Below are 10,283 nucleotides of genomic sequence, written 5' to 3' on the forward strand. Positions count from 1 at the left end.
CATTTTTCTCGGAAGACTTTGGGGAACACAGGGTGGAAGGAAATTTGTGGATCCATGCAGATTCAGGAACTTTCCACCACAGAAATGTGGAGAAAATGTGTTTTTTGTGTCCATTTTTTAGGTTTACAAGGGATTCTGGGTAACAGAACCTGGTGGGAGGCAGCCAAGTCACCCCATCCTGGATTTCCTTGGGTGTCTAGTTTTCAGAAATGTGTAGGTTTGCTAGTTTTCCCTAGGTGCCGGAAGAGCTAGGGTTAAAAAACTACAGCTAGGCACTCTGCAAAAAAAAGGCAATTTTTCATTGCGAAATTTAGGTGCAACCACGTTGCGTTTGGCACAGTTTCCTGTTGTAGGTACTAGGCCGACCCACACAAGTGAGGTACCATTTTTCTCGGAAGACTTTGGGGAGCACCAGGTGCATGGAAATTTGTGGATCCACGCAGATTGCCGAACTTTTCACCACAGAAATGTGGGGAAAATGTGTTTTTTTAGGTTTGCAAGGGATTATGGGTAACAGAACCTGGTGGGAGGCAGTCAAGTCACCCCATCCTGGATTCCCCTGGGTGTCTAGTTTTCAAAAATGTATAGGTTTACTAGGTTTCCCTAGGTGCCGGCAGAGCTAGGGTTACGTCTGCGGGAGTAGCCAGCTGAGCGAGAGATTGGGCTGTGGTTGTGGCATCCGGCTGAGGCTGAGGGAGAGGGCCAGCAGGGAAGGATCAGAGCATCTCCGGGTGATTTTTGACAGTGGGAACCAGAAGCCAGTGCCCACCTCTTGTGGGGCCGGTTGACACCATGACGACCTTCAAGCAGGATAACGTGGAGGCACACTATGACATGCGGGAGGAGCTGGGCAGCGGCCAATTCACCATTGTGCGGAAATGCGGCGAGAAGGGGACCGACCGCGAGTTTGCAGCGAAGTTCATAAAGAAGCACCGCCTGTCTTCCAGCCGGCATGGTGTGAGTCGCGAGGAGATTGAGCATGAAGTGAGCATCCTCAAGGAGATCCAGCACCCCAACATCATCACCCTCCACGACATCTTTGAAAACAAGACCAATGTGATCCTTATCCTGGAGCTGGTGTCGGGTGGGGAGCTCTTCGACTTTCTGGCAGAGAAGGCGTCCCTGACGGAGGAGGAGGCGACGCAGTTTTTGAAACAGATCTTGGATGGTGTTCAATATCTGCACTCAAAGCGTATCGCCCACTTTGACCTCAAGCCTGAGAACATCATGCTTCTGGATAAGAACGTGCCCAGCCCTCGTATAAAACTCATCGATTTTGGCATCGCCCACAGGATAGAAGCAGGCAACGAGTTCAAAAATATCTTTGGGACCCCGGAGTTTGTGGCTCCAGAAATTGTGAACTATGAGCCACTTGGACTAGAGGCAGACATGTGGAGCATTGGTGTTATCACATACATTATATTGAGTGGTGCGTCTCCGTTCCTGGGTGAAACAAAGCAGGAAACTCTGACCAACATCTCAGGAGTTAATTATGACTTTGACGAGGAGTATTTCATCAACACGAGTGAGCTTGCCAAAGACTTTATCCGCCGGCTGCTAGTGAAAGACCCCAAGAAAAGGATGACCAGAGACCAAAGCCTTGAGCACCCTTGGATCAAGGTTAAAAAAAAAAAAAAACTACAGCTACGCACTTTGGCAAAAAAAGGTCATTTGTCACTACGCAATTGAGGTGTGACCACATTGCGTTTTGCGCTGTTTCCAGTTGCAGGCACTAGGCGACCCAAACAAGTGGGGTACCATTTTTCTCGGAAGACTTTAGGGAATGCGGGGTGGGTGGAAATGTGTGGATCCACACAGATTCTAGAACTTTCCACCACATAAATAAAGAAAAAAATAGTTTTTTTTCTCTTTTTTAGGTTTGCAAGGAATTCTGGGCAACAGAACCTGGTGGGAGGCAGTCAAGTCACCCCAACATGGATTCCCCAGGGTGTCTACTTTTCAAAAATGTATAGGTTTGCTAGGTTTCCCTAGGTGCCAGCAGAGCTAGGGTGCAAAAACTACAGCTAGGCTCTTTGCTAAAAAAGGGTTATTTTTCACTGCGAAATTGAGGTGTGACAACGATGCATTTTGCACCATTTCCTGTCACGGGCACAAGGCCGACCCACACAAGTGAGGTACCGTTTTTATCGGAAGACTAAGGGTAATTCAGATTTGTAAATCAACTGTTATTACCTATCGAGTTACCATGCATTTCAGCCTTCCAAATGAAAGACATTGTGAAAAAAAAGTCATTTTGAAAAATGACCAATAATTCTCATGCTAGTATGAGTATTCCCAATTTTGAAAATGTGCAAATATATACTGTTTCTAAACTATATAATTTATACCCAATTCAGAAATACATAGGTGTCTTTCATACCGATGTTTCCATGTATACATTTTCCCAGAATAATTGCTCTATACCCGGTACATAATAAAATACCATTGCAAGTTGCTTCTTAGTTTTTGGCTTTTGGTTAGTCGGGTTCTTGTTGAACCTACAAGTCCTATATATCTCCACAACCAGGAAGGTCCAACGGATGTAACCGTATATTGATTTTAAAGAGCTTTCCTAATTACAAGAAGTTACAGGTGAAAACGTTGAGTCGAAAGGCTGTTTTTTTCAAGTAATTGTCAATTTTTCCAATATTTAACTGTTAGTTTCTGTAAAGAAACCTTAATGGATTTAGACAAATGACCCCTTTCTAAATTCAGAAATGTGTCTACTTTTCTAAAATGTATAGCTTGCCAGGATCCATTATTGCTTTCATACTCATTTTTTCCATTAACTGGAAGGAGGTTGAAAGCACTAAAAATAGCACAAATAGGCTATGTCCCAGGAAAATGCCAAAACTGTGTGAAACATCTTCAGTTCAGTTTATAGTTTATTGCGCAGTTAATTAAAACCAATGCAATACAGTACACAATAAGAAAGTTAAAATGCTCATTAAAAAACATGCGTTTAAGATCAATTCTATACTATAGTGCGATATGCATAAGCTGTTCAGCATAAAAAATTATTTTGCCTGCCGCCCACAATAGGCCGTTCTGTACTTCTCATCCACTTTGTAGGCCTGTTAGTCTATTCGTATTTCCCGTAAAATCCATTAAAGTTTACAACATAGATGGTTCATCAATGTAAATTAAATCATATGTCCTGTTTATAGATTGTTCATGGGTCAGTTTTTGGTAATTTTTTTTCCACTGCTTTTAACAATTTCACGAAGCTACAGCTCAGCTGAGGGTCCTGTGCTGAGAAGCAGGTTAGCACTGCACTCCTTTGTGGGCGTACACCCTGCAGAATAAAATGGCGTTTCAGCAGGAGCTTCCTTTCTTCTTGCAGTTCTTTACACGAGCATAGCAGATGCATCATGTCTTCAGCCCCAATGCCACATAGCCTGCATAGTATTCCTGCTTTCGATCTCAGCCAGTGAGGGAGGTGTAGGATGCATGGTAGTAGGCCCAGTCTGTATCTTAAAAAGGACAGTTTGGTTTTTTTGTATAGCCTAGACCGAGATAAGGTTGGGGGGCTTGTGTCATGTATGTGTTTAATACCATCCATGCGTGAGATCTTTTTGATAAGGTGGCTTTATCCTGGACCCATGACTGAAGCTTGATCGATTTCTTCACCAATTTATTTAGTGATTTGTGATCTGCAGGGGACGCCCAGAGTTCTGCCAGCCCGGTTTTCACTATGCTCTTTTCCAGATATTTTGCTGCTGGTGAGTTTTGGGTCTGCTCTAGCTCTATCCATAAATATTCGTTCAACGTTCCTTCAGTCGTTTTCCTTACTTTGTCCCATGAGCAGATATATGCCCCCTGTCGTGCCAAAAACTGTGACTGAATACCAAACTCCAATCTGATCTGTGCTGGGGAGGTTCGCTTTGGTAGGCTGAAGATGATTCTATATGCCGACACGATTGTACTGTCAAGTGTTACGACATCTCTGCCTCGGTGGGCCTCACTCCCATAAGTCAGTGTTGGTAGCAGTTTGGCACGTATCACATGTAGTAAAGGGGTCAAAGAAGGGCCGGAGAGGTTGTTATTTAGTGTTTTTAAGGCGATTGCCAGAGCGAGGCCTTTGCATCTTATGCTGGCCCTTTGTTCGCTGAATTGGCCACCACTGTCAATTTTCACACCTAGATATTTGTACGACGATGTGTCTTTAATGCGGGTGTTATTCCAGAACCACGAGAAGACTTTCTTGTTTTTGTTCTTGCTGATTGTCATTGTTTGTGTTTTCTCGAGGTTCACTGTTAAATCATTTAACTCGGAATATCTCTGGGTCGTATTTAAGAGATTTTGGAGCCCTACTCTTGTATGGCTTATTAGCACCAGGTCGTCTGCATATAAAAGGCATGGTAGATTTAGGCCTCCTAATTTTGGCGAGTGTGAGTTGCAGTTGTTTAATAGGGGCACCAAGTCCGCCAGGAACAGGTTGAACAGTGTGGGGGCCAACACGCAGCCCTGTTTAAGGCCGTTGTTTGTTTGTATCCGCCTTGAGCGCATTGAGCCGTCCCCCACCTTAATCTGAATCCAAGTGTCTGTATGTAAATTAATTAACAGCTCCAACAACCCTTTTGGGATACCCCAATCATTGAGTTTTGTCCATAGTAGATTGCGGTTAATGTTGTCGAATGCCGCCTTATAGTCAATATAGCAGAGGTGCAGGGGCATTTTTTTCATCTCTGCCTTATCTATAAGCATACCCATAGTCAGTATGTTTGTTGTTGTCCCCACTGCTTTAACGAAGCCTGTTTGATTAACAGGTATAAGAGACTTCCTCATGGCCCATGCCTTTAGTTCTTCCAGTATTAGACCTGCAAAATACTTCGCATCATTATCGATTAGGGCAACTAGCCGGTAATTTTGAGGAAGGCCTCTATCCCCTGCTTTATATATGGGGGCAATGATGGAACCCTTCCAAGTGTCTGGTAAGATGTTAGTGTGCCTGATCTCCCGAATAAGGGGTTCAAGTGCCACTGCCCAATAGTCCATATCTTGTTTGAAGAGGACGGGCGGAATCCCGTTTGGACCCGGCGCGCCTTCCCTTCTTCCTTTCTTTATTTGCCGCTTTATTATGGGTTCCAGTAATATATGATCTACGTCCCCTGCCGTGTCCTGGTCAATTGGGCACCTTTGTAACCTATTACCAACGTCATGGGCTCGTAGAGGTAAAGGTTTGCTCATATTCTGATTGGCCGCCAGATCACGGTTAAAGTGATTTTCGAGATATACTGCCCAAGTTGCCTCTGTGATGTTTGATGTAATCTCCATTTTTGAAGGGTGCGTTAATGAATTTATTGTTTTCCAAAAACTTGCACCATCATTCTTTTTTATGTCCTCATGAAGTGTTGCCCAGAGTTGTTCCTCTATAGTTCTGTTTGCTTCCCACTTTAGTTTTTTTAATGAAGCTTTTAATTTAGAGAGTTGATGCAGCTCCCCTTTGTTATTATGATCCTGCTGTACTGCTCTAGTTAACTTAGAGATTGTGTGTTTCATTTCTTTTATTTTCCCTCTATATGCTTGGGGAAGGGTGCCCAGCTTGTTCGTCCTTGTGCGCCCTTTTGGCTTTGTTGCATATTGTCCCAGGGTAGTAGTAAACTGCACCCATTTCGCTACTTCATTGGGGCCTGTGCGCTCCATATAATGTTGCTTTGCCAGTCCAATCAAAAATTCACCCATTGCGGCCGAATACTTGATCTTTTTAAAATTTACGGTGTAGATGGTCTCTTTAGGAGCCATCGAACACTCGTAAATTGGTTTTGCAAGGTCCATAGTGATTTCCTGAGGACAATGATCACTATCTGTTTGGTTCCCTATCCGATAAGATATTGTAAATTGGAAGAGTGAAAGTGACATGAAGGTATAATCTAGCGTACTATTCGCTATTCTTGAGTGAAAAGTTGAGGCTGGCGGGTTATCCCCTGCAAACCTGCCATTTAATGCCCTGATGTTGAAGTTTTCTAGTGCTTCGAGTACCTTCTTTCCCAGTTTTGATTGATTGGCTGTTCGTGGCTTGCCTTGTTGTGGCAGGGCCCAGAATGTATTTTGTGCCATGATACCCTCCTCTTGTGTTGTTCCCATAAGATTGAGGTTGAAATCCCCAGTGAGTATTAAGTTCGCTGTTTTTTCCCCCATGATGCACTCTTCTATGTATGCATATAACTCCTCCGCTGCTTTTTTCTTTCCTTTGGGGTGAATATAAGTATTGACCAGGATGCAGTTATTAATTGTTTTACCTTGTCCTGTTGTCAGAGTCAGGTTAACTGCAAGTGCAGCTGTCGCCGAGGGCCTGATTTCTTTAGCCATCGCAAAACTAGTTGTAGCTACATATATTACCAAACCTCCTCTTAAGTGACCATACTTGGCTAAGCGCTTTGCACCGGAGAAAAAGCGTAGGTACCCCTGAATGTGCGGGGGCTCGGCAAGCCAGGTTTCTTGTAGCTCAATTAGATCAAAGGATCGGATATAAGCTATGAAGTCCGAGTCAAGCATTTTGGATGCTTGGCCATTTATATTCCAGGAACATAAACGCAATTGATCTTGCGGGTGCTCCGTTGTTGTCCGCTGCACTTGTCAATTACTGTTTGTTATGGTTCTCACGAACCGTCTTTGTTCCTGCCACCCGTTAGGGGCTTGTCTTCCATGTCGTTCCCCGTGAGTGAATCCAATGAACCCATTTCTGTCAGTGCAACTTGGCCCGACAGCACCCCTTAGAACCGAGATTTTACTGCCTTCTGCGTGCTCCCTCAGGTTCAGGCTTCTCTCAGAGCACAGTACGTCCGGGTATCGTGGCTTTGTAAAGGGCTTCAACGTGATGCCCCAGTTTTTAAAGGTCTCGGATTCCATAAGGATCTTCTGTGCCAGGTCTACCGAAGCCCAAATTGCCTTCGTCGCTTCTTTTCCTGTGCCTTCTGCAGCTATAAATTCAATAGACTTCAGGTCAAAGCTTGCCACAAATGCCAGTGAAGGGATATGGGCCAATAATCGAAAGATGTTGCCTCTGTTAAGGATATCGTGACTTCCTTTGGAGGTAAAATCAGGGGTGAACCATATGGCATCCGAAACTTCCCCTTGGTTGGTAGCACCTCCAGATACATTGTCCGTATTTAGTGTTGCTGTCCGCTTCGTATTACTTATTGTATTTACTGATGCCCGAAAGCCCTCTCGATTGTGGCTGTGACACTGCCACCGCAAGGCCCACCCAACCTGGATTCAACTCGGAATCCGGTGGACAGGTTCTCCACAGGCTTGGCAGTCTTCCTGGGACTGCAGTGGTGGCGGTCCCACAGGAAGACTGCACAATTCATAATTGGGCCCATAGTGTATAATTCAAGAAATGTTAAGCTTTATTTCTCAGGAGAATGATAATGAGGGCATATGGATATTATTTAGAATGTCTTATGTCCTAAATGCAGATAATTATTCTAAATATGTATGGACTAGGAGAGAATAATCCAAGATTTTGGAATAATGTTAAATTTAGGGGTGGATGGGACTCACAGACTTTCATTCTGCAGAATTCCACAGAGTTACCTAAAAACTCTGTGAGATTCTGTGGCGCTCAGTGAGAGGGCTGAATTCGGCACATCTCACTGCATGCCCTGACTTTTAGCACTGGGAGCTTATTGAACGCTAGAATATCAGTGTGAATAGTGCCATGCATTGTGCCAGAAGGTGTTACTTCTTTGTGCTGATCAAGTAGATTTTCTACTTAAGTAGCAGCATTCTCAACGTGAATGGTCAAGACCAGCCGCGACTGCCAGTGTTGAGAAATCTAAACACAGTGCCTGAAATCATGACGAGGGGTCAAAAATTCTCATTTGCACTTGCCAACTTAATGTTGGCGAGCTGTGAGCAAGAAATAACTCTGCCGTTCGGTGGTTGGCAGAGGTTTGAAGGAACTCTGTGTTTCAAGCAGAACGCGGAGAGGGCAAAACACCGTGAACTCTGCTGGAGGAACGGAATTATTTGCCCACCGCTCCGTAGTAAAATTGAAAATAATCCTTTGTTATAATGCTATCTTAATTGGCAGTGGAATTCTAGAAACACATTTGTGAACCATACTTGACATAAAATGTAAATTTGAATGTTCTCCTGGCAAAACACATGCAGGTGCTGATTTTGTTCAAAGAGAAGTGCAATTAATTATATCCATTTCTCTTTTGATAGCAACCATTAGAAATACTTGGAAATGTGTTGGAGTCGGATTTGTGGAGTTAAAAGCAAAGCATGTCACACATTAGTGTATGGTAGCAGATAATCTGAACTTTGCTGCCAATAAATCATTTTTAATTCAGCTGCTTCTGGAAAAGCCATGTTCAGGAACATAATAAAAACATTTTTCTGTTCAGAGGATTGTTTGGCAGATCAGTTATCAGAATGCAGGCTACTCGGCTGAAAGTAATCTATTTTCAAACATGGCCAATGCAAATCTATGTAGAAATAGGAAGGCAAAAATGTCCGAACAGTCTTTGGAACTGCTTGTTGATTCTGTCTTGGAAACTATGATGTTTTATTGGGTTCACAGTCTTATCGTACAGCTCTGCACATTAAAAACGGTATCTGGGACAGTATCCTGAAAAATAAATGCCATCTCCACTACCAAATGCCTTGTAACTGATATTTTTTCGAATGTGAAAAACTTTATTGTATAGTTAATTAAAACCATTACAAAGATACAGATATGATAGTATGCTAAAAACACACTGAAAATGTACACTAATGTGAGAATAATAACATTTAAAATTGGAGGTAAAAACAAGTGTCTTTCTGGGGTAAAGAATAACAATTTCCAAGTTCAAGATTTTGCCAATGTTCTTTGCTTTTTCTCAAAATATTCAATAAATTTGATTGATCTACAAATGAATTGTGGGTCTGTGGTACATAATGTTTGTATAATCGCAGACCTACAGGTACGTATTCCAAACTGCTTGAACTTGGCTTTCAACCAATTTCGACGTTCCTGTATGAGAGCCGGGCAGATGCACATCAGGCGGATGAAGTCTTGTCTTGCTGCACCGCATAGCCCGCACCCTTCACTTTCTTGGGACTTCCACTTAGGATGCTCGGTGTTGGTTGGCAAACTACCCAACCTTATATTAAGATATTTATGTTTGATATAAGGCGAAAAAGTCAGGTCCAGGAAGTGCGCCAGCACTAGTTTTTTGTACGATTGGATAGTCATCCAGGCATGTGACCGGAGACTGAAAGCTATTTTGTCACCCAACAATGAGTGTTTGATGGCTGCCTTCCTGACCACCTGTTTGAATAAAGGTACTTGTAGCTTGGTTTCCCAGAGTCCAGCCAGATTTGTTGATTCCAATGACATTTTGAGGTACTTGGCATAGTTTGAGTTTTGACATTTAATGATGGTTTCCCACATAGCACGATAAATCATGATCTCTTGGTGCATCTAGACATTATACCAGAATTTTATGGTCTCATACTTCCTCAGTAGCACTTGAGATTTCAGGCCAAGTTCCAGTCTTACCTGTGCCGGGGATGCTTTACTTGGTAGCGCGAAGATGCGCTTGTAAATTTTCATTTGCGCCCTATCCAAAAGTTGTGCACTCTTGCCATGGTGCAATATGCTCCCGTAAGCTATCGTTGGAATAAGTTTAGCTTTCATTATTGTTAACAGTGGTGAGACCAAATGACCTTTGAGTTCGGTAACTAAGCTTGTAAAGGCGTGCATTAGGGCCATGCCCTTCTTTTCCATGCTGTTGAATTGTGCCTGGAAGTTGAGACGCTTATCCAGCAGTATCCCGAGATACTTGTAATTTCCAACCGCTTTCAGTTTGACATTGTCTATGGTAAATGTTGGTGGTGGTTTATGGCGTCGGGTTATGACCATGGTTTTTGTTTTTGCACTATTTATTTCTATCATGTTGTGTTTTGTGTAGCGGGTCAGCTCCTGTAGTAGCCGATGCAGGCCTATTCGAGTCTGGCTTAACAGGACCACATCATCGGCGTAGGATAGGTGTGTTACACGAAGCGTGCCCAGCCGAGGAGGATGGGCATTGATCAGATCGAGCCTTAGTGTTAAATCGGCCATGAATAAATTGAAAAAGTGGGGAGCCAGCACACAACCTTGCTTCAACCCATCAAAGGTGTGTATCTTCCTGGTTAGCCTTTGCCCATTGCTGATTTTTACCTGCATCCAGGTGTTGCCATACAGGTCGATGATCGGCATTAGGATTGACTCCGGCAGACCCTCCTCTTTCAATTTGGCCCATAGCAAATTCCTATTAACACGGTCGAATGCCGCTTTAAAGGCG

General features: G+C 43.4%; 1 pseudogene; it reads left to right on the top strand.

Moving 5' to 3' along the window:
• The first annotated feature begins 639 nt into the window (after nt 1-639).
• On the top strand, nt 640-1,689 carry LOC147707372 (death-associated protein kinase 3 pseudogene; annotated as a pseudogene).
• The last annotated feature ends 8,594 nt before the right edge of the window (nt 1,690-10,283 follow it).

This window comes from Lissotriton vulgaris, chromosome 6 (assembly GCF_964263255.1).
Source record: "Lissotriton vulgaris chromosome 6, aLisVul1.2, whole genome shotgun sequence".
Lineage (NCBI taxonomy): Eukaryota > Metazoa > Chordata > Amphibia > Caudata > Salamandridae > Lissotriton > Lissotriton vulgaris.